General features: G+C 46.0%; 1 long non-coding RNA gene across 1 annotated transcript; it reads right to left on the minus strand.

Annotated features, from left to right (window-relative positions):
* Positions 1–1,259: 1,259 nt before the first annotated feature.
* LOC120837329 lies at positions 1,260–24,691 on the minus strand. Its single transcript, XR_005714851.1, has 3 exons — positions 24,542–24,691; positions 10,002–10,068; positions 1,260–1,318 (listed from the first exon to the last, which is right to left on the minus strand). It is a non-coding gene; the product is annotated as an uncharacterized LOC120837329 (long non-coding RNA).
* Positions 24,692–25,694: the final 1,003 nt, after the last annotated feature.

The raw sequence follows: 25,694 nt of genomic DNA on the forward strand, positions 1-25,694 counted from the left end.
TTAACATTCGGACACTAGCTTCGGATGAGTGGCTGTTGCATATGAAGCGAGCTGCTTTGTTCTGGACGGATTCTAATCTCGAGATTAAAGGGGCGGTGCAACGATATTCAATTGGAATGTTTTTCACTTTACACGAGCTTACTGGCACTAGTAGGACTCAAGCATACTCGCACGCAACGCCGCTGACCAAGAAACTCCATTGTTCAGCTGTAATTTCGAGGACAAAACCGAGCGTTTTCATTCAATCACTCCTTCGCAAAACCTGATGACGTAGCTGGGCGGTAGCAGTACCGCCCAGTGACGATATTTGTATGCGGCTCATAGATTGGACCCGAGCATTGCGTGGGCACTCGATTTGGGCTCGTGATAATCTATAGCTCGAGAAGCATTCGGGTAGTGTCCTGTGTCCAATCGCTGCAATGACGACAACAGCCGAACCATAACAATGTCTGGAACACAGCACGTGTCCTGTGCCTTGCCAACCCCAGCGCATGGCTATGATCAACATTGGCGGCATATAATCGGTTCCAGGTCACGTGGCCGCTTGTTCTGGCTGCGAGTTGAGGGGGTTAACTCTCTCATTTTTCTCTATTTTTTTTTTGCGACTTCGATTGCGTGTGGTGAAAAACGAACGGGTATTTCACAGGTCATTAATGTCAGGGATCCGTTCTAAGCGCTATTTGCGCAAAATACAAAAGATCGTTGCATCGCCTCTTTAAGTAATTTTATTGGGTTTTCCAAATTGTGCTTCCGTAACGTTATTTGGAGAGGATAAACGTTCTGTATGCGATCAGTTTTGGTTTGAAGGGGGAGCAACATGTAATATGTGCGTCTAAGAAAACCGAATCGCGGGGCAGCGTTGCGCGGCGACTAATGTTCCGCAGAACAGAGCTAGTGCGCTTGCGCAGAACGTCTTCCACAGCCCAGGAGACAAAGATGGCGGCGCGTAGAAGACGAAATTGCGGGAAGATTGCACTCCGTTACCCATTTAAAGTTCGACTGCAGCCATCCCTACGATTTGATGCAGCCAATCGAGCAGCGCCAAAATGTGCTTCGTCACGGCGATCGTCTTGTTTGCGCGTCTGCTAAGTTTACGCAGATGGAAAGTGTTTCTGAGTTACCCGATGGATGGCGTTAGTGTCTTCTCTCTTCTCAAGTGGTTTCGACGTAGTCACTAACAGTCATACGCCCATGTGTCAAGCAGCTTAAAACAACCCCTCAAAATATGACTCACTTGCGGTAAGCTTCGGTAGGCCATTCAGACCGGGGGTATCCTCCAAGGCACTGAGAATGAACCCTGGTAAGTCGGTCTTGCAATCTCAGTAAACAAAAACGAGAAAAAAAACAGTTAACGGATTGAGACAAAATGACATGCCGAACATGTTAAAAAGTGAAGCTAAAGGTCCAAGTTGTTCATCCTGCCTTGGAGCCGAGAAAGAACTAGAATTGTGAGTCAAAAGCTAGAAGACTTAAAAATTTTCTTTTCGCGGTGTGTTGGGCGCCGGAGGCTGATCTGCACGTGGATGTACGACTATCTAGACAAATGAGAAATATTTTATTCGAGTGGTTGCTTGCGCCACCTAACCAGGGTTTGCGAACTTTTTATATCAATTTTTTTTTTATATAATCTTAAATTTTAAATATGAAAACATATCGTAGTCTTAAAGGGGTCATGAAATGAATTTTAGGATGGAATTAATAATTTAAGATTGGAATCTTCCTAATCGCCTATCGTTTAGTGGGCCAAAAAGAAAGAGGGTAGAAAGTCAAAAGCCTGCTTTTTGGTACGAAAATTCGAAAACATAGCGGACTCTTTTCCACCTGCTTTCCTTCGAAAGCATTTCCGCCTTTTCACTGTGATACATCCGCGGCACCCAAAACACGTCAGCCGACCCCAGCTCACGTATGAAACATGAGCACTGCGTCACTCGGACGTATGCGCTCGTCAACCATCAGTCCATCGACGAATGTTTGGATTCGCGATCGTGGCCAATGAGTACAGTGACGGAACTTATCATCGCTTTTGAAGGACAAGTTCTATGGTGCGCTTAGAAAGGACGGTGGAAGCTTGGAGTCCTCGCGTCGATGCCCAAGCACGTCACGATCACATGATTTCTCGATTTGCTTTTGAGTTGAGAAATAAAGCTAAAGAGGAAGAAGTTGAAAAATCGTTTCGTGGCCCCTTTAATGCCCTAGTCGCACTAGAGCGGCCAAGAGAAACAACCGACAACGAAAAAAAACAGTGAAAAAACAGTGAGTGCGCAGGCAAGCTGGTGGATGTTGATCATGACGTAGAAAGCCCGATACTGTGGTGAAAGCAGGGAAACTTGGGCGAAGAAGGAAGACAGGAGAAAAGAACGTCTCAAACTCAGCTACTCCGTTTATTTCCTTAATGTCTTATATATCCACAACCTAACCACCGACGTCACAGGGTCAACCTTTGTTATCTATACAATCCTACCCACACTGGTCTTCACCTCAACAGTAAACGGTGAACTCAATCCCAAACTTAAAGCTTAGGACCTTAAACAAAACAAACACACTGACCCACTTCCCTTCCAGCCGAAATCTAGAAAGGCTGTGTGTGCTTCATCTAAACGAGAACTGATATGAATTCTAACTGAACCTCTGCCCGCATATTGACTCATTGCACGTTCACTTACACTATTAATAAAAAAAAAACACTAGATTTTAGGAAACTTCTTGGAACTACTTCCGAGTTGTATCGAAGCATGGCTAATGCAATTACCGATGGATTTTATAAGAACTGTCTCTTTTATGAGTTGTTGCGTTGTTGTTGCGCTCTTTGTGCACAATGCCAGTTTGCGACCAATGTGCCGTACAATCGTTCCACTCACTAATGCGTTTAGCAATCTTTGAATTGCGTGCGGTTATTTTTACATTTCTTTTGTGCGCTACCAACCTATCATTTACACACCTTGCCGTTTGTCCCACATACTTGAAACCGCATTCCAGTGGTATTTCATAGATCACCCATTCCTTGCAATCAACCGACTTATCACGCTGCGCTTTCTGACACACTTTTTGACTCGTCTGGAACGGTGTCAAACGGTTCAGCTTAAAGTCGGACTTAAACGCTACATCTATCCCAAATGTTTTTCCGCATGCTTTAAGGTTATGAGAAATTGCGTGCAAATAGGGAATAACCGCATAATGCCTTTTCGCTTCCTTATCTGGTCGTTGCTTAGCCTTTTGCTGCAATTCCAAATGTATTTTTATGAACACACTGTCATAGCCTGCATCTTCTAACCTCTACCACTGCCTTTCTGCCGCACAACCCATAAAATGGACACACGATTTTTCTAGTGCGTGGCTGATTATAGACCTGACTACACCTGCTTTTCCAGAAATTGTAAAATAAGTCCAGAAATTGTAAAATACCATTGTCCGCTTTTTCTAAGGTGAACTTAAGTTCTGGCGCCGCTCCCCTCACTGTGCGTTCCAACTCGAGTATATCCTCTTCACGAAATGAGCAGATCAATATGACATCGACATATCTCCTTACAAAGCCCGTACTCGATGAATTACAATTCAATTTATCCGTTACGGCAGCACGCTAGCATTGCAGCAACCGATGAACCTATACATACGCCATCTCTGTACGAATTTGCGTTCCTTGTACTCGACTACCGTTGTCTGGAGATATAGATCTAGAATTGACAAAAAACTATCCACCGTTATTCCTAAGTTGGATTGAAATTGAACCAAATTCAATTCCAAAGCCTCACGAACCATCTGCATTAGACGTGCCTTATCTCGCGAATAATAAAGGTCCATTATGTCCATGGAGAATATCGAACATCTCTTTTCATGAATTCCCTCCAGGATACTGATCAATTCATTCGAATTCTTAAGGGCCAGAATTTTTTCAAGTTGCACAAGAATCAACCCTTGTTGAAGAAATCGCGAGAAGGTGTGCTGCCACGTTTCGTTCTCGTTCACCACTGCACGAAAGGGCATGTCTACTTTGTGGTCTTTCATAAAAAACGTTGCACTTAACGTCATTCCTGCTTGGCTCGTAACTTTTTTTGCCAGTGCGTCTAACCCATCTTCCTTTAAAACCGTTACAACGCTTTTTTTCAATTTGGTAATATTTCCCTTCATTCAACAAAAAAAAACTGAAAGCGTCAAACAATTTCCTTTCAAACATCATCGACGGAAGTCTAGCGAACTTGCCGGATTTATCTGTCTGCAGCAATTTAAGTGAACCTCTTTCCAATTCACTCTTAACTGAAACCGCGCCTCGGAAATTCCTTCGTTCTGCTGGATAAGACTCATCTAGAAGACATTCCATTCTATCAACTGCGTGATCTACAAACGCTATTCTCTCGTCAAAATTGATCATCTTCGAAATCGGGCGGCGGAGAAAAGCTCACCGGAGAAAAGCTCACCGGAGAGAAGCTCACCGGAGATAAGCTCACCGGAGAAAAGCTCACCGCAAAACCGGCAGATGCGGAGAAAAGCTCACCGCTGCTGTTGAGCGGATGCGAAAAAAAGCTCACCATTTTTTTTTTAACTTAGCGGATTCTGCATTAAACGTTGTAATTTAACATTGTTCGCATTCGTCACTTCATTAAAAATATGTCTACTTTTTTTTGCAGTATTCTTGAAGTTCACTGGGCATATTTACTAATTCATCAGAAATTAGTAATCACCCATTCTGTATATTAATGAAGCCGCAAGGGTACAAAATCAGAACATCGTACCCCGGTAAAAAAGACAACAATTAATTGACAACTGGCAAGGTGCCATCGGTAGCTCTGTCAAATAAAGATGTTTGTTCTTCGCGAGCTAATATGAATAGCGGTGTGTGAACCGTTTCAGTTTCAAATATTGTGTAGTGCCTAATAGATAAGTAGGTGTTTGTTGATGTAATCAGTGTCGGCTACGCTTTTTTTTCTGTTAAATTCACTAACAAAACTTTAGTTGCGAGAACAGATTCGTCCTGTCGTGTTTGCTGTCTTCACTCCGTGGTCGTCGTTTGAGCGGTTTTTATCATGTATAACGTTTACAAACTCGCCCTATTCGCCACCTTACAGAAGACTACTTCTTATATAGGTCACGAGTAACAACGGTGCCAGTGTGCAGCTCTGAAGGTCATGGGTGCCTCGCCGTAGAAAGGCACTATCACACAAAGGCAACGTGTAGAAACACCAGCACCAACGGCTAGAAAACGTGCTTCTCCGTGAAAGAAAAAAGTTTTGATATCCTGCTGACTGATTTGTCCTATTTTCAAAAATTAACAAAGCTTCAAAGAGAATTTCAAACACCGCGTTGTTGCGCACATGCACTTTTGGATCTTCGGCATTTACAGTTTAGATTTTTAGGTTTTAGGCAGAGATTAAGTTTTCGAACTTTTTTCTGTTCCAGTTCATACAAATTTGAGTTGGGCTTTCGTTGCCTACAGAGTAAGCAACAGAAAACACTGGCCCGCAATTATTAATTTGGGAGCAATATACCCAATAAGCTTAACAAATATTACAAAAAAGGACATTTTCTTTTTTACAAAGCTGACAAATTTTAATGATAATAAATTGATATATGCTACGCATGACCAATAGCCTCCATATAAAAAGAAAAAAAATCGGTGAGCTTTTCTTCGCATACGTTCAATGGCCGGTGAGCTTTTCTCCGCATCCGCCGGTTTTTCGGTGAGCTTTTCTCCGGTGAGCTTATCTCCGGTGAGCTTTTCTCCGGTGAGCTTTTCTCCGGCATTCTTCGAAATCTCCTGAATCAAGAAAAAAACATCCAACCTCGAAGGTTTAACATTTAGTAAAAAGTTGGGCCTTTGCTTAACATCTGCTTTGCTTTGCCTGAGATGCCCACATTGCAAGGATTAACAATGCTACATTTAGATCCGTCCGTCACGTGCCCCGAACTCATTGTATTTTCACTCTTCCTTTTCCTGGTCTTCGTACCCTTAAATCTGTCTAACACAATTCGTCGCTTCACATACCACAGCCGCTCGAAGAGTTCCTTTTTTCCCGAGTTCCAGCGAAGATATTCCTGTTGGTGCCTGTAATCCTTGGAGTCTCCAGATGCGATCACAGGCCTTGCGGAGCTCTTCTATTCTTGTGCTTGTTCTTTCTCTGTAGACCTTGATTATCTTCATCGGTTGCTACAATGCTAGCAGAAATATATCTTAACAACATGGATGCTGCCGTAACGGATAAATTGAATTGTAATTCATTGACTACGGGCTTTGTAAGGAGATATGTCGATGACATACTGATCTGCTCATTCCGCGAAGAGGATATACTCGAGTTGGATCGGACAGTGAGGGGAGCGGCGCCGGAACTTAAGTTCACCTTAGGAAAGGCGGACAATGGTATATTACAATTTCTGGACTTATTTTACAATTTCTGGAAAAGCACGTGTAGTCAGGTCTCTAATCACCCACGCACTGGAGAAATCGTGTGCCTCTTTTATAAGTTGTGCGGTAGAAAGACAGTGGTCAAGGTTAGAGGATGCAGGCTATGACAGTGTGTTCATAAAAAGACAATTGGAATTGCAGCAAAAGGCTAAGCAACGACCAGAAAAGAAAGCGAAAAGGCATTATGCGGTTATTCCCTATTTGCACGCAATTTCTCATAACCTTAAAGCATGCGGAAAAAAATTTGGGATAGATGTAGCGTTTAAGTCCGACTTTAAGCTGAACCGTTTGACACCGTTTCAGACGAGTCAGAAGGTGTGCCAGAAAGCGCACCGTGATAAGTCGGTGGATTGCAAGGAAGGGGTGGTCTATGAAATACCACTGGAATGCGGTTTCACGTATGTGGAACAAACGGCAAGGTGTGTAAATGATAGGTTGGTAGAGCACAAAAGAAATGTAAAAATAACCGCACCCAATTCAGAGCTTGCTAACCACATTAGTGAGTGCAACACTTCTACGGCACATTGGTCCCAAACTGACATTGTGCACAAAGAGCGCAATGTCAGTTTTTAAGAGGCTCTATTAAGAGGCTCATAAAAGAGACAGTTTGTATCAAATCCGTCGGTAATTGTATTAGCCATGCTTCGATGCAACTCGGAAGTAGTTCCAAAAAGTTTCTTATAATGTAAAGTTTTGTTGTTGTTGTTGTTGTTTTTTTAATACCTGTAAGTGAACGTGCAATGAGTCATATTGCGGGCAGGGGTTCAGTTGGAAGTCATATCAGTTGTTGTTTAGATGAAGCACAGCTTTTCTAGATTCCGGCTGGAAGGGAAGTAGGTCCGTGTGTTTGTTTTGTTTAAGGTCCTAAGCTTTTAGTTTGGGATTGAGGTCACCGTTTACGGTTGAGGCGAAGACCAGTGTGGGTATGATGTATAGATAACAAAGGTGGACCTTGTGACGTCGGTGGTCGGTGGTTAGGCTGTGGATATATAAGACATTAAGGAAATAAAGGGAGTAGCTGAGTTTGAGACGTTCTTTTCCCCTGTCTTTCTTCGACCAAGTTTCCCTGCTTTTACCACAGTCTCGTGTTTTCTAAATCATGATCAACCGACACCGACAAATGTCAAACACGTCCAGCATGCACGCGACGGTGTCTTTGGCTGGCTTGCAATCATTCCTGCTTACTTCTCGAGCACTGATAAACTCCAGTTTGCCAAAGGTATGCCTGCTCGAGGTCGGTTGGCGTCGGTCGTTTCCGTTTGTCCCTCTAGTGGGAGTTGGGCGTACCTCATGACACAGCCTCCGGCGTCTCACACACACCACCGCTAAATGACAACTGAGGATGGGCACCTCTCTCATTTTGGTTTTCAGAAGAATCATAGTGACGTCCGTTTCGAAATCGGGACATCACGAACCTCCGAAGATCCCAGGCCACCGTGAGTCACTCTTCTCGCTACTGTCGGGAGCCAATGATTGGGCCTCGCTTCATAGCGACACATCATTTCTTGACCATTGAGGACGCCGCATTAGGGGATAATGTTCAATGACCAATTGAGCCGGCATCTTAAGCCTAAAAGGCATCATTCCCAGTGCGAACTTAAAGCCTGAGCTTGTCTTGTTTCCCAAAAAATTTTGGCTGCTCCCGCCACCCAGCGTTTATTATATCGGCGCACCTCGTTTTCACACGATAGCGTTAAGAAGCTCGTGCCGCATAAAGGCCGACGTCGGTGCAGTGACGCGAAAATTCTAATCCATCGATAGGGTCATGACGTCACCACCACAAGACTTCGCGCGGGAATTTCAAACAACCAACAACGGTCACTTGACATTACGTGTGGAATGAAAGTGACTAAAAAACATTACGGTGTCGTGCGAACTAAACGTTGCCCCATGTCTCAAATGAATCCCGGAGAAAAGCTCACCGGAGAAAAGCTCACCAGAGAAAAGCTCACCGGAGATAAGCTCACCGGAGAAAAGCTCACCGCAAAACCGGCGGATGCGGAGAAAAGCTCACCGATATTTTTTCTTCTTTTTATATGGAGGCTGTTGGATCGTGCGTAACAGATATCAATTTATTATCATTAAAATTCGTCAGCCTTGTAAAAAATAAAATGTCCTCTTTTGTAATATTTGTTAAGCTTAATGGGTATATTGCTTAATTAATAATTGCGGGCCAGTGTTTTTTGTGGCTTACTCTCTAGGCAACGAAAACCTAACTAAAATCTTTATTAACTTGAAGAACAGGAAAAAGTTAAAAAAAAGGTAATGATGACTGCCTAAAACCTAAAAATCAAAGGTGTAAATGCCAAAAATTCAAAAGTGTGCGCGCAACACCGCGGTGCCTGAAATTCTCTTTGAAACTTTTGTTAACCTTTGAAAACAAGATAAAACAGTCAAGAGGATATTGAGGCTTCTTTCTTCCACGGACATGCACGCTTTCTAACTGTTCGCGCTGGTGTTTCCACGCGTTCCCTTTGTGTGATAGTGTCCTTCTACGGTGCGCCACCCATGACCTTCAGAGGTGCACACTGTCTCCGTTGTTATTCGTGAGCTATATAAGAACTAGTCATTTGTGAGGTAGGTAGCGAATTGGGCGAGTTGGTAAACGTTATACATGATGAAAACCGCTCAAACGACGATGACGGAGTGAAGACAACAGACACGACACGACGAAGCTGTTCTCGCAACTAAAGTTTTGTTAGTAAAATTAACAGAAAGAAAACAGCGTAACCTACACTGATTACATTAACAAACATCTACTTATCTATCAGGCAGTACATTTTATATGGACCTCAAGTGATTCACACACCGCTATTCATATTAGCTCGCAAAAAACAAACCTCTATATCTGACAGAGCTACCGACGGCGCACCCTCAGCTGTCAATAAATTGTTGCCTTTTTTACCGGTGTACGATGTTCTGATTTTATACTTGCGGCTTCATTAATTTACAGAATGGGTGATTACTAATTTCTGAGGAATTAGTAAATATGCCCAATGAACCTCAAGAATATTACAAAAACGGGGACATATTTTTAATGAAGTGACGAATGCAAATTGTGTTAAATTGCCACGTTTTACGCAGAATCAAGCTAAGCTTAAAAAAAAAAATATCGGTGAGCTTTTCTCCGCATCTGCCAGTTTTGCGGTGAGCTTTTCTCCGGTGAGCTTATCTCCGGTGAGCTTATCTCCGGTGAGCTTTTCTCCGGTGAGCTTTTCTCCGCCGCCCGTTTCAAATGACTCACATTATAAAGTAATTCATTTGCCTCAAAGAAAAACATTCGATTGCCTTAGGCGGAGCGGGACTGAACTTACGACACTTCGGCTGCGAGCCAGACGCGCTACCGTGTCTAGCCTGGAAACGAGCGGAAATTTATATGTTTAGCTATAAAGTTCTACTCCTAAATGCTAAGCTTAAGCGTCCTGTAATTTGTCTGTACCTCAATGGCTGCAGAGCTGTCAAAAGATGCTCGGTACACGCCATTCGTTTATTACGCTGATAGTTACTTCAAAATATAGACAAGCTGTTAGTGTCAACGCTTGTTTGCTGCGGACTTTGTAACTTCTAATCCAGAGAGCGGCTAATCGGTGAAAGTATGGAAACTCACCTAGTAGTTTATTCATCAGGCTGTCAGAAAAGTTGGCGTAATTGGTGACCGTCAGCGTTTCTATCTCCTGAAACGAAAACAAGAGACGAAAACAGCTCGCATCGTGGTAAGTCGCTCCAATACACTGTCTCACTTTAAAGTATATAAACCGCAGGTAAGCGATTTGGCGAGTGACGAGACGAGCGACGGCGACCCCACTTCGCTGTCGCTTGGTCGGTCGCGTGACGAGTCAAACAAACCGTATGAAAGCGACACGGCGGCGAGCGACCAAGGCAATTGAACGACGTTTTGTAAAAAAAAAAAAAAAAGGGCCGAGCGCCCTACGAGCGACAGCGAGAAATTTGCGTCGTTCGTCGTTGACTCTCGTCGTCATTGCTCATCTCGTCGTTGACTAAATCGCTTACACGCCGTTCAGCCTTTAAGGGCCGGTACGCGTAGTACCGTTTTCCTGACGTCGCGTCGTCTTATCGAAAGCTTACATCGGCTTACGTCATCGAGAGTCACCGCGAGACATCTGTGTAACGCACGAAGCGTGGCAACCAAATCGAGAAGCGGAGCTTGCACACGACATTTGTGGCACTCATGTTCCGGTGGTGACTTACATGTAACGCAAGAAAACGCAAGCAAACGCTTCTGTGTTAATCAGCCTTTACTCAAATCGCAGCCGACGATTTGAGGGAACCAACCGAGCAGCACCGGAAGCGCACCGTCACGGCGCTCATCAGCTTTGTGCATTTAATGTCACCTACAAGACCAGCGGTGGCCAGGCTGACCCGGCCTAAGAGCCGCAAACGAAACCACAAAACTTCCAAGAGCCGATCGGAAGGAGGGGGGGGGGGGGGGGGGGTGGAGGGGGGGGGGGGTGCAAACTTTTGTCTGGAGCAATAAACGAAACTCGGAACTATTTTCAATCTATCCGAGTCAAAAGCAGTCCAACTGTACGTAACGTAGCAGTAGCAAAAGACTACGAACCGCAACCTGTCTTCCGATTTAAAACATGTTCCATGTCTATTTTGGGGAAGTGCTCGTGTGACCGGGAGGGAAGCGGGAGAGGGGGCAAGGGAGGGGATGGAGCCGCGAGCCGCACTTTAACACGCAAAGAGCCGCATGCGGCTTGGCCGCCCCTGTACTAGCCCAATCACGCACAGTGAATGCGCCCCGATCATGCGCTTCTATCATGCGCGGGATTGGCTCCGCCGGTTATACCGTATATGTGCCTAGAAGGAAAACGCGTGACGATCCACTTCTGGCGCTGCTTGGTCCGCTTTCATGGAATGATAGTGCAGGAAAGCAGAGGAATTCATTTACCAGCGGCGGGACTTTAATCTCCCGTGCCTTCCGGGAAAGGGCACAGTCCTCCCTCGTGTCCTTTGCTGTTTCGAGCTATTTTAAGTTACGGATTCCAATGAATACGACGGTCGAAGAGAAATTCAAAGGAGGTCAAACAGCCTGCTCCATTTTAGAAATAACCGACGACGCGCCAGCTCAGCTTTATTCCGATGAAAATGAGCGCAGTCACTGACTATCTCGAAGGCGTATGTATATCCTTCCAACACCCGATAGAATATTCAAAGCCCGAGCACTATAATTTTGACGTCGATCATCACAGTGAGATCGAGCGAAGACACCGATTGGATACGAGTGCTGCGTCAGTGCTCGGCTGCGCCTCGTGTCCAATGAACGTGTCGAACGATGCTCGGCATGACGTTCCCTGGAGGAAGAGAGAGGCGAAGTTCGAAGGCCTTCATTATCCTAGATGTCGTTGACCCTTCCTAGCTGAGCTACTCCGTTTCGCAGTGCGGAGCGCGAGTTCGTCTGCTTCATGAGCACGGGTTGTGGTGACGTCAGAACGCAGAGCTCTGATTGGCTCCGATAGGAAGGATAGTGGGTAGACATCGAGGCAGCTAGAACTCAGGTCAACCCACTATTCCTTCATCGGAGCCAATCAAAGCTCGGCGTTGTGACGCCAGTACAACCCCTGCGCAAGACGCAGACGAACTTGCGCTCCCCATAAATCCGACCGCTGCAAACGCTTCAATCCGATTGAGCCAATCAGCAAGGCCAAAAGTGTGACGTCACGACTCCCGTCGTTGTCGAGTGTTTGCTATCGCCAGCACTATCACACGCTACATACGTCCTAATCCTGCGTTTTTTTTTTGTTTTTTTTTTTTTTTTTGCTGTGGGTGATTGGTTTGGCGGCTGATGGCAGGTGATTGGCTTAGCGAATGACCGCTTACGACCGCTTACTCGATCGTATAGCGGTGGAAAGTTGTGTGAATCGGACAGAGCCGGAAACAAACCGGCGACTTTGACAGAGCACGCGTTGTCCGCACGTCGCGCTTATGAGTGAGAAAACCGGGCCCGTAAACCGGGTAAGCCATCGTCATTCATTTCTGTGCACTCGAGGGCATTGTCTGCCGCCATTTTCTTGCTCGAAAGTCGTTTGAAACTTCCGAGTCGGACAACGGCAAGCTATAAAAACTTTGGCATTTGGTCCGGAGCGCGAGCACGACATTTTGGGTAGAGACAGTAGGGAGTTTTCGTAGACTGCGTTTCCCCCTCCGCTAAGCCCTCCGCATCGAAGAAGCCGCTATTGTGCCTGCACGCCCATGGCTTTGACTGTTGAGTTCCTGGTATCGTAGCGGGCTGCTCAGAGTGTTGTGGGACGACGAAAACGATCTACGAAAACTTCTCAATAAGTGTCCAGTGATGCAAAATTTATTTTGACGGCACCAAAAAACAAATATTAAGCACTCTTTGTTTTCAAGGCACAGTTGGTATATAGGCCGACTGAAGCGGCACCTGTATATTATAATTATCTTTCACCACTCAACTATAGTCATTTCGAGCTTAAGAAAGGCAGGGCGTGGCTTAGCACATGTTCATGCTTTGTGATCGGTCCTTCGGTGACCTCGTCGGCTAATGCCGCAATATGATTGGCTGCAGAGTGTTAATGAGATTCACGGGACTCAGCACGCCCTGTGTTTTTTAAGCCGTCAGTGATTATAATCATCATACTGTGTAGCGCAACGTTTCTCACACTCTTGGTTTTCTTGTAGAGGTTGTAAACATCACTGAGTGCTTCCTTTATGACCTGGGCAATGTTATCGATGTTCTCCGGAAGGCGACTGTAGCTGATGAACGCAAAGAGGAGGGGTACTCTGCGGAAGTACGGAATAGAGAGCCGTCAGGTTTGACAGTCTGGCAAAATTAAAATTTAACCACAAAAGATGACACTCTAAAAACAAAACAAAAAAAATTGACAGCGACCTTAACCTCCAATGTCCTATCATTAGGGGTTTCGTGTTTTGGGATAAGTCCGGAAAAAAAAATCCGAGCTCGCCGGTAAATTTATTCTCAATTGGGATTTATCCGAAAGACTCGGAATTCGGAGGTCACAACAAGAAAATACAAAACCGAAAAGAATGTGTTGTGCAACTGACATTCATAAGAGTATAAGGTCAGTGGCCCTGAGGAGATGTAACTTCTGATTCCTTGGAGATATCGCAGTTAGGACGAAAGGGGTTTGCCTTTGAGCACGGTGTCTTCGGGACAACGGGTCATGGTGCCCAAACTTCATTTTGATTTCTAATTATTCTCAAAAATTTGAAAAACAGTACAATAAAATTTGGACTCCAGGGAATTGTAAATCTAACAAAAATAAACTCCCATAAACACCGAATTTTCAGCAAAAAAAAAAAACTTCGAAGAACGCCATTGGAATTTCACTTGACATGAGCCCTGAAAGCACGGAATCCTACCTATGACGCTTGAAATCCGGCGTTTAGGGAGAGAGCGCTTAAATATAAGTAGGACATTTAAACAGTCGCATCAGGGAGTAAAGGCGAACCTCCTGTTTAGACCTAAAGAACGGTCCGCGGTGTGGCACTGAACACGGCATTTCACTGTGCTCCATGCCACAGTGCAGCCTGTCTACTATTAGAAAGTTTTCGGGAACCGTTTCCGCAAATCCGATACGGTATACGATATGGGTCCTGCGGTACTACCTGCGCATTTGTTATTGTAGAAGACTATATGAGCTGTTCATACCGAAGGGTACGGCGTACCGTATCGGATATCCAAATACGGTTCCCTAAAACTATCTCTAATGTGTCTAAACATATCAGCTTTGTCAGTCGCCGACCTCCCTCTTACAGATCATTCCACTACGATGAGCGGAGAGAGAAAAAATGTCTTCCCTCTCTCACCCCTTGCGTCGTCTGCTCCGCCGAGTGGACTGTATCAAACATCCGGCTGGCGTTCATGCTCGGTTTAAAATCACGTCAATTTAAAAATTTGAGGCGCAGATGCGCAAATTTATGGGCAAGTTATCGTTTAATGCTATGCTCGATAAAACGACTAACCGAGTGTAATTGCAATGTTACCTGCGTGCAAATAAAAAAATGGAAAAACTCTGTCACGGTGGTTGGTCGCACCGGCGAAAAGTAAAGGCGGTTTCTGTAGTTATTTTGCTATACGAAGTTCGTACTCGTGTAGGCATTTAGCGATAATGAGTGGAAGTCTGGAGTAATAAATGAAAATGTGCTCTTCTAGCGCAATAGACGCAGCGGTTGAGGCGTCAGCTGACTCCACCGCTATGGAAGTAGCGGAACAAAGATACGCTGGTTGATCATTTACTGCAACAGAGCGCTAAAAGTCCAGTTTGGAGTAGCCATAAATATTCTAACAATGCGGACCATTGCATAACGGCAGCCACGAGCGAGAGTTCCATGTTCGGTGGAGCCCGCCGGTACAGCCCAAAGATGGAGAACGGCAACCTCCCGGTTTTTCGTCTGCTAGCAGAGTCGGGCGCGTGCCCTCTCTCGTTTTACCCCTCCGAACCTGCTGAACTTCCCAGATGTGTGGAGAGGCCACTGCGGTCTAACAAAATGGCGCCACCCTGAGGGCGCCAAATGGAATGGTCTATACACTCCGTGCGACGCGACCGGCGCGCCGCCGCGCGGCCGTTACCGAAGGTAGGCAGTGAGAGCCCCAGCGAAACGAAACCACGCCGCGTACATTGGTACGCATTGAAGTCGGAGTGGTGCGGTTGCGCTGGGTTGACAGCATGAACTGCTGCGTCGTTAAGTGCTCCAATAGTTATGCCTCGTATCTCGTGGGGACGAAGTTTCACAGTTTTTCACCTCGCCGATGTTTTGTGGGACAGCGACAACGATGAACCCGTGCCGTACGACGCGAGAAATTTGGCCTCCCGATCATGTCTGCCACTGTGTCGGCACGGCTGGCATATTCTACACTGCCGCTTTGCGCTCTGCGTTTGTTTTCGTACCAGTAACGCCTACGTATCTCAGCTCGAACCGAAATGCCATCCCACACTCGCGGGTATGCAGTGCAAATTTCGTTTAAGGAAAGCCCTCCAAATAAGTTTCGTCCCCATTCTACGTGTCGATGATATTTCCGGACCAGTATGGCACGCAGTCTGCACTTCTTGAAGAAAGATTCGGACGGTACAAAAAGTGACAAATATGAATCTAAGGAAAACTACAATGAAACTTGGAATCACTGGACAATCGATGTTTGAGTATGGAAGTTTATGTGGTTTGCTTTCTTTTTTGATCAGCATCCTTTTGGATGTGAAAATGCTGACACCCTCAGTCTTGTAGACAACAATTTCTTTTCTCGGGTTTAGAGCCACCTATCGCAAACTTGTTCAAACTGGAAGTACCGTCCACTGGTCCCTTCCTACCTGCAAAGTTTGCACCTCCCGGCCATGATGAGTGGTATTCTTTTGACAGCCTTTGGTGGTCAAAACCGGTTCCCATTTAGTTACGCCGCCCAAAAATATTTCCACCTGGTTAAGCTATGCCACCTCTTTTAGGTATCGTATAATAAGTGTTTTGTCAAGTTACGGCTGTCCAAGCACCTGTGTGCCGAAGATCAATACCTCGCACAACCATATTACACAACAGCTGACCGCAAAAGCCTTTGACGGCCAAACCGTGTGTTGGCCGGCAACTTGGTTTTCTCGGCTTTGAAGCCACCTTTCGTAAAGTTGTTTCAATTGAAAGTACAGTGCACCAGTCCCTTCCTGCCTGTAAAGTCTCCATCTCCCACAACGAGTGGTATTCTCTTGACAGCCCTTTCATGGTCAAAACGTTTCCCACTCAGTTACGCCGCCCAAACCAAATTTGTACCTGGTTTTCCTATGCCAAATATTTTTGGTATTATAACTGTTGTGTCAAGTTACGGTCATGTCCAAGAGCCTGTGTGTCCAAATCTGCACTTCGCACAGCCCGGTTATAACATAACATTTTGGGTCCAATATTGGATATTCCTGACAGCTTTATTCCTTTATTCGTTCGAACCATAACTTACACACCTTCTGTCTTAATAAAACTTGGCCCATTTAGTGCACACACTTAGTGAACATCTCACTCACCTCCAAATATCATCGTCCCAGCAGTCCTACGGTTACAGCGACGAGCGAAACAAATTTCCCACTGAGAGCAATTATGGTGGCGGCCGTCTTGCTTTTCGGAAAATTGCTCAAACCCCTTTTTAGACCGCAACTAAATAAATTACCCCTAATAACGACTCAGAACTGAATATATAAGAAGTGGAGAACAGCTAAAGGCCCTTCTGCCCCAGCACTCATGCCAAGTCACCCTCAACGTATCAGCTCAAAAAGCAAAAGTTTCGTCCGTGCGCGCTTCCGCCGCCACAGCTTCGCACGCGAAAAGGCGCCGCAGGCTGCTGAGCGCGCCTCGCTGCCGAACGCCAGCTACTCCGCTAGCGGCGCTACGCGCGTTTTTCAAAGCGCCCTCTATAGTTCCCGCACGGAGTGTATAGGTTCCACTGATTGGCTCATCCAACTGCGTTGCGGGAAAGCAGACGCACCGGGTTTCTTATAGTGTAGAACCCAAGACTCTCGCTCTAAGAACCCGTCCGTTAAAGAGAGAGGGAACCAAAGTTTTGGACTCCGGTTTTTGGAGAGGTACCGGGTGAAGGCTTACGTCATGATGGAGGCGGCGGCGATCAGTGTCGCGCTGCAGCAACTTTGTTTGCAACTGCGACGACTGCCGTGTTTTTCCCCACGGAGGCAACGTTTACAGCAGGTCCTACGGCAAATCCAGCCGATGCCCACAACGGGCAGCACAACCGCCAGGCTCAAGCAAAGTACAAAGAAAGCGAACAGCCGGTGGCGGCGGAAGAGAATCTGTAACGTAGGGTTCACCCTAAGAAAACTGAAGCGGGCGATATAACAAAAACAAATTCTCCTGGTAAAAACCACAAAACAAAATCATTGATTTATCCAATGCTGGAAACAATGAAGCAGGCTCACCCTTTTCGCTACTTGGAATGCATTCGATTTGCCTTGTGTTGCACTTTTTATGTCCAATATGGTATCTGAGAAGAAACCAAAGATACGATTCAAATCAAAGGGGCACCGATTTTAACGTAAAGCGTTCTTTGGCTAGTTGTTCCAGAATTCGTGAAGCCGGATTAAGTTTGCCTACTAGATTTAGTGGGGAAAATTGAAGTCACGTGACCTTAAGACCAATTCCTCATACAGCAACGCGCGCAGTGTTACATTATGGGACGTCACAGACCTACACAACAGTTCAGTTTCTCCGCTAACTTTATCGGGGAAGTTTAATTGATGTATACGTCTGTGATGTCCCATAATGCAACGCGCGCAGTGTTACGAAATGATGTCACATGAAGTCATCTCACGCGAGTTAAACAGACAATTCAGTTTCCCCGCTATTGGGCAGGAGATCCAAATATAGGGGGCGCTCTGACCCGTTTGTTTCCCCACACCTCGGTGTTTACTCAACAGAAAGCCTGTGCACATGCCCACAGGCCTTATGGGCATGTTCATGTCATCTTCTACAATAGAGCACGGGGCACCAGTTTAATTTAAAAAATACTAACAATCGACGAAGCGACGCTAAGTGCCGGGTCTATCCTCAGAGAATGCAAGCTTGACCCACTTCGGCTTTTGTGCTTAGCTGGACATCCTGTGTGCTGCATTGTTCATGCCGGCCGGAGTGGTAACAAAAGAGTCCTCCTCCCCCTCACCGGACAACCCGAACTCTAGCCGAGCGCTGACGCCGCGTTCGGTTAATTGGGCCGAGCGCTGAGTCATGGTATTTGTTGTCCCCATCCGTGTAGTTCTCCAGATAACCGCTTGGGGCGTCACGGTCGCTCCTCCTCCCCAAAAATCGGAGGAAAAATTGATGCCACGTGACATGATGTCACGTGACCTATACATAAATTCAGTTTCCTCGCTAGATTTAGCGGGAAACTTGACGTCACGTGACCTCAGCGCCAATTCGATGTTCTCGCTAAACTTAGCGGGGAAAATGATGTCACATGACTCAGTGTCAAGTGGCTAGTTGCTCCAAATTTCGTGAAGCCGGGTTAGGTGAAGCCGGATCAAATTTCCCCGCTAAGTTTAGCGGTAAAATTAACGTCAGGGGACCTCAACACCAATTCAGTTTCCCCGCTAGATTTTGCGAGAAAATGACGTCACTTTAACTACACATAAATTTAGCGGGAAAATTGATGTCACGTGACTACAGCAATTCAGCTTCCCCGCCAAGTTTAGCGGGAAATACACATGAGGGAGTTTTCGTCGACCGTTCTCACTTTCCCGCAACGTTGTCCGCAACCGACTACGAGACCCGGGACTCTGCAGGCAAAGCTAGCGTCGCGCATGCGCAATAGTGGCGTGTTCGTTCCGGAGAGCGTTAAGGGGGTGCGAAAACAGTCTACGAAAACACCCTATTACGTGACAAAGATTCCATAACGGTGCAACCAAGAGATGCAGCTATCGTTACCCTACTGAAAAAAACCATTTGAAATTCAAACGGGTGGCAAACTGGTAAATCAAACGGGTGCAAACTTGTCGACCCGTTTGGATCAAACGTGATTATGGGATACGGGTAGCCGTTTGAAACGGTACCCGCTCGAAACGGTACCCATTTGATACAGGTGCCCGTTTGATCCGTTTGATACGGGTGCCCGTTCGACCTTGCACGTGACCACACGTTTGAACGTGCCATTCGAATCGGGAAATTATGCGCTAGCCCTAAACGCGGTTCGTCTGGTAGGTTGGTTATCTTAAACTTATTTAAGATGTTCCGAAACACATAAAACTATTTATAACATGGAGGAAACACGTAGAACAAATGTACTCACGTAGGTGCTTGCAAATGGACAGGAAAACAGACACAAAAGATTGTTTTCAATTCTCCTCAAAGTTTATTACGCCTTCTGTAGACAAGTACAAACGTGCAAGCGATCTGTGAAATGTGAGAGGCACTCTAAGCTTTTATACAACTGAGAAGATAGCAAACCAAACAAGAACCGAGGTAATTCTAGATTATGAAGGTAGACTTTCGGGAAATTATTCGCCCGGCTGCCGCGAGAATAGTGGCTGCATAATTATATAGATAATCTGGAAGAGTACGAGTAGAAGAACGGTTCATCGTTGCCAAGAAGTAGGTTGCAGTGCACTTACCATAAAAATAGCGGACTTGAAAGATGTAATCCGTGATAGTCGCCGACACGGTCGAAGCAGGACAACCACACAAACACAAATGAGAGGGAACGGCTTCTTGGAAGTTTCAACACGATGTGGCGCACAAGCTGTCAGTTGCCGAACCCAACCAAACCGCAAGAATTCCTGACTTCTTTGAAGAATCGCTTGTTGCCGATATAGACGTAGGACTTTTCGAACACTGGTAGCTTTGGTGCACATCCAATACGTTGTCGAGAGACATCCTAATAAGACCGCAGGGTTAGGCGACAAATCCAAGCAGGTGGACGCGCGAAGTTCAAGCTGGAACTGACAACAAGCAGAAAAAGAAAAAAGTGGCTGCTAGGCGCACCCTACCGGATCTCGATGCTTATCAGCGTGTAGCTCGCGCGCGGCTTTTCGGGTGACAAGAAAGAAGGGAGGGGGCGAGGACCACAAGGACAGCCCCTCTCCCTCTCCCCAGGCATTCCAGAGAAATGCGTTTTTGTTGCCTCGAAAAAAAAAAGAAACACTCGCGCGCGCGCGCGCGCATTTTAGCGCTTTTGAATTTCGGAAATGGCGGCGGGGCGGCCAGAAGTTCGGCTTGCGCCCGAGCGAAGAAAATACTCAGCGCGAGCTCGTAGTTTTACTGCTGCAACGGCGGGCGTGCTCTCGCAATGCTCGATGTTCTTGCAGCCGCGTGTACTGTAAAACCCTTAATGTTCGCGAGCCCTCAATTTTCGCGAATTTCACGAATTGAAGAATTCGCGAAATTCAAGGGCGCGCGAAAATTTCGGTCCTTAAGATTTTCAACGCAGGCGTCTGAAATTCGCGAAATTTAGTGGTCGCGATTATATTATCTGTGACCGATTCGCGAAAAATAGGGGCCGCGAAAATAAAGGGTTTTACAGTATGCGTTCTACCTTCGCTGCGTCTCGAATTAAAGTGAAACGGAGTCTAGACGTACATTCTTTCACGCGGTCGCGTCTTCTGCGAGACAGATTCGAGCTGAATAAGTAAATTGAGGCAACAAAGTTTTACAAAGCTTTAAAGTTCTGTCAAAAATATCGGCTCACCAACGTCGCGCGTCCACGTAAAAAAAAAAAAAGTGTTAGTTTTAGTTGCAGTATAAGCTAACATCAGCGCAATTGAAATATAAATATAATTACTTGCATTACGCGGACGATCTGAAATTGATAAGCCGGCGCTCCCAGCCTTCCGGAAACATTGGCTGCCACGGCTGAAACGCTAGGCGTGCCTACGCCGCCGATCTGTACGTTCAGTATCAAACGGGCCCCGGAGAGCCGTTTGATTAAACCGGTGCAGTTTGCTACATGGTCACCGGTTTGAGGAAACGTGCGACAACTTTGCCCAAACGAGTCGCCCATTTGCCCAGACGGGCGACCCATTTGCCCAGACGGGCGACCCGTTTGCCAAAGGAGTGACCCGTTTGTCCAAATAGGTGACCGTTATGGCTCATACGGGGGACCCCTTTGAGCCATACGGGCGACCCCTTTGACAAACTGGTGACCGGTATGGTTAAACTGTTACCGGTATGGACCCGTTTGTTTTCATATAGGCGCCAAATGGTTTTTTTCAGTAGGGTAAACTCTGGTTATGCAAGAACGTTCCACGCATCCAACAAAATTGCCTAGAAGTTTGCCGTACAAATTTATGTACTTTGCGCAAAAATACCCCTTACACTCTCCAGAAAAAAGGGTGTCAAAAGGTGTATTCTTACACCCTTTGTCCCATATAATACACCCTGAAACTTCAATTCGACGTACAGCGCCCTACAGTCAAACAGACGGCCCGAAATTTTACGAGGAGCTTGATAGCCGTGTGGTACAACTTATTAAAATAGCTAATGCACGTTTTACTGGCAACAAGAAAAATAATTGGGGTTTTCTTGGCCCTTCTGTAAAAACTCGGTGTCTTCTTTATGTAGTTTTTGATACGTACTTTAGCTATTTAAGATGTTGTACCACAGGGCTATCAAACCCCTCGTAAAATTTTGGGCCGTCTGGTCGACTGTAGGGCGCTGTACGTCGAATTGAAATTTCGGGGTGTATTATATGGGACAAAGGGTGTAGTGATACACCTTTTGACACCCTTTTTTGGAGAGTGTAGAACGAATCTTTGACGTTCATGGCCTATGAAACACGCGTTCGTTTTTCACCATATGCAAAAGAAGTCGCAGAAAAAATTAAAGAAAAACGAGCAGCGTTCACCCCCTCAACTCAGAGCCAGAACAAGCGGCCACGTGATCTAGAACCAATTATATGCGCCAACGTTGATCATAGCCACGCGCTGGGGTTGGCAAACCACAGGACACACGCTGAGTCCCAGACATTGTTATGGTTCGGCTATTGTCGTCATTGCAGCGTTTGGGCACGGGCCACTACCCGAACACTTCTTGAGCTATCGATTATCACGAGCCGAAATCGAGTGCTCACGCAATGCTAGGGCCCAATCTATGAGCCGCATTTGAGTATCGTCACCTCGGGGTACTTCGACCCCCTACCTACATCGTCAAGTTTTGCGAAGGAAAGATTGAATGAAAACGCTGGCTTTTGTCCTTGAAATTACACCGCAACAAAGGAGTTCTTTGGCAAGTGGCATTGCAGGCCAGTATACGTCGGTCCCACTAGTTTCAAAAAGCTTGTGTAAAGTGAACAATATTCCAAGCGAATATCATTGCGTGGCTTCTTTAAAGGAAAAGAGAAGTGGAATGGAGTTTGAGAAAAAAACACTTAAATCGTCTTCATTTGGGCTCCAGAATCATGAATATCGAAATTATTTTTTATTAAATTTGGTGCACGGAGGCTGGAGAAAATCATCTTCTTTTACCGCCGAAGCCTCTTCTTCCCAGAGCGTGTCGTAATATCCAGAGTTTTCGGAATCTCCGCTCTCGCGCATGTTCATGCGCCTATCGCAGCTATGCACGCGCACTCTTGTCGCCATTTTGAAGATAGGTCCGAAAAAGACGGCGCGGCTTGTGTCAGTGCAAGCGGGGGAATATACTTGGCTAAAGTCACTGGATCCGGGGAAAGTAACGCCAAGCTCCGCGTGCGGTCGCCATCTTGCTCCATGAAATGAGCAATTTCTCCTTGACCCTCTGTTCTTGGTGAGCCTACCTAGATTCGCTGGTGACGGGTAGCTCTATTGAGTCGTTTTTTGTATACCAAGATTTTGAAACCACACACCGGCGAAACAGGCGTACACTTTCGTACCACCACCAGACACTGTGTCGGTGCTTGGAGGCACTGAAAAATAAGTTTACTGTCTTGAAATGCGCAAGAAGAACAATATAATTGTAAGAGATCCATGGAGATGGGCCTGATTAATAAGTTGATTGCATACGAAGTACCAAAGACTCTTATATTGAAGAGGAACGCTTCCAGTACGATGATGCTCCATGGTGATCTTGGCGCGACTGGTTTAGAACGACCTCCTGGAAGCTTCGAAGATTTAAATGGACCAAGATGGCGATTTCCATGGCAACGTAGGCCGATTAGCCAATCGCCTTCCAAGGTTTGGGTCGTCTCTATGTTAGTATCCGTTTGTGTCCGGCTAGCAGGTAGGGAAGGCAATGGCGCTACTTTCCCAGGATCCAATGACTTTATACCTGGCAAGCTCGCAATTGCACGAGCTGCCAACACGAGTGACACGCGCTTGGCGGCCGAGATATCCTAGACTCTATTCCACCTTATGATGTACCGCAGGAAAGGCTACAAGCGCGAGCTCCTTGCTCTAGGGCACATCTCGGCGGCACAAGCTCTCGTGCGTAGGAGCAGCTCCCAACGCTATGAGCTCGCGCTTCTAGCCTTCTCTGCGGTACAACTTAAGGTGAAACGGAGTATAGTATAACGTAACGACTGGTCGGGAGGTTTTTCGTGTTTTCTCGCGTTTAGCTACATCTTCGGGGAAAACGAGCGTGATATTCAAATTCAAAGGATAAAAATACTCTGTAACTCACCTCAAAACCGTTTTCTTTTTCTTTTTTTTCGATAATCTTTTTAGTTTTTTTCTTTTAGTTTTTTTTTTTTCTTTTAAGTGTCCCCCTAATAAACGCAGAGGAGAAATAGAATCCTCGTGACTGGAAGGGAAGATTCACAACACTTTTCCGTTCATTTTGCACCGATTTGTTTCCTCCTGGGACTTGAAACCGCCAGGAAGCTTCCTTCCAAGATCTCCACTCGTTTTCATCTCAAGAGCCGCAGTAAAAAAAGTTCTGCTCCTTGCGAACCACTACTAATTTCCTCCTTTATGTAGAAAATTAAGATATATGTAGGCGCATTTTAGGTTAGATATATGTTATTTTATCAAGTACACGCTTCAAACGTCAAAAGCATCGCTTCTGCTCCCGACAACCAAATATTGTAAGAACACCTTCGAGCGGCGTATGAACAATCCACAAAACTAACCTTTTTCTCTTGAGGTGAAAATGAGTATAATTACTTCCAGCTCTATATGGTCACCGACGGCCCAAAAAAACCTGAAAGCGCCATCGAAATACGTTCGAATTCTTGCTTCTTGATTCCTTCTCTGGCGCTCTTATCTGCTAATGCCAAAATTCCATTGTCTGCCAAGCGATAATATCAAATGCCTGGAATTCGCAACGGCCTGCCTTTCTTAAGTTGTCCGCCACTGTAAAACGACATGCCAGACAAGCAATCGTTTGCCCACATCAGGGGAAGGCACTGCGCGCGCGCAGAAAGCCGATTCGAGTGAGATGAAGCTTCTGCGCATGCGCAGTGCCGACAGCAGCACCACCGCAGCTTCGTGACGTCGGACAGTTGAGTTTCCGTATAGGCTGCCGACATCATCATCATCATCATCACTACACAAATGCCACGTTTACTTTCAGTATTGTAAGTTGTGATCTAACGCGGTAGACCTCAATGCAGCTTGTTGTGAGGTGTACCCACTATCCTTCTATCTGAGCCATTCACACATCGGCGTAGTGACGTCACCAAAACTTTTGCAAAAGAAACAAACTTGCTCTCTGCATATATTGGTAGCTAAGAGTGAGCTGAAAAACAGGAGCCCTTACCTTCTGAGATGCCGGGGACAGGAATGAGGAATCTTCCCACAAACCTCGTAACAGTGAACAAAGCTTGGAGAATGCCCGGATTGGGTTCGCGGTGTTTTGTCACGAACGTCACGTTAGGAGGCGGGTCGAATTCGGTGGTCGCGTTGGCCGTGCACTCTGCAGTTGGAAACATCGCGCTTGATACAGCGGCAGATATGTAGTCAACGTTTCGCAATTGGAGCACTCTAACTCCATCACCTACATGATGCTTCCGAGCTATATTCGGGCGTAAAAATATTCAAACGAATTGGTTGTTAGTTCTTTCAACAGCTGGAGTTAAATCTGCCAGGGTATGGTGACATTGTTACCCACCTTAAAACTTTTAACAAACTGTTATAGGCAGCGACATATGGCTATTACTGGAGGAATACGGCGAGTATACGGGAGGCACACGGGAATAAAATAATTAATTTCATATCGCAATGCTGGCTGAGTGTCTTCTTAAATTGAGGCATCGTATTTAACTGAAGATTTTCGGAGCGGTGGAGGGCATGAAGCAAGGAAGCGCCGGAGAAGAGATATGGGGATGGTGGTGATGCGGTAGAAGACCGCGAAGAACGCCAAAAAATGCGAAGAGCAACTCTCGTGGCCAGCCTGCTTTAGCTAGCCGCATAAACCGCTAGACACTACAAGTGAGCCTCGGACGGCATGGCAAAAGTGGATGATGGAATTCGATCGTTTTGCAGTGACGACGTAGCTGGAGGATCAGCCTCGCGACGTGCAGTCAGAGACACTTCTTGTCTACATATAGGAGAAGAAAGTAGGCGAATTTATAGCACTTTCCGGTTCGAAAACGATACGTGACAGAGAGAAGATGAAACTCGTGAAAGAGAAGTTTGCGACCGACACGATGCCAGCTACAAACCTCGAAGTGCAATGCATTTATGTTTGGGAAGAGAAATTAAAATGAAGGTGTGCAATTCAGGGAGTGGTTGACGCAGTTTAAAGTACTCGAGCGATCCTTGGAAGCAGTTTCAAAGCAAGCCGTTATCCCAGCGGAAAGTTATGTAAGTTTCTGAAATTTTCAATGTGAAAATCAGGCGCCTTTTCGCTCGTTTTCAGTTACTTGCGCCATTCAGCTGCATGTAATTAAAGAGGTCCATCGGCCGCCATT

Source organism: Ixodes scapularis, unplaced genomic scaffold, assembly GCF_016920785.2.
Source record: "Ixodes scapularis isolate PalLabHiFi unplaced genomic scaffold, ASM1692078v2 PGA_scaffold6__148_contigs__length_123643588, whole genome shotgun sequence".
Classification (NCBI taxonomy): Eukaryota; Metazoa; Arthropoda; class Arachnida; order Ixodida; family Ixodidae; genus Ixodes; species Ixodes scapularis.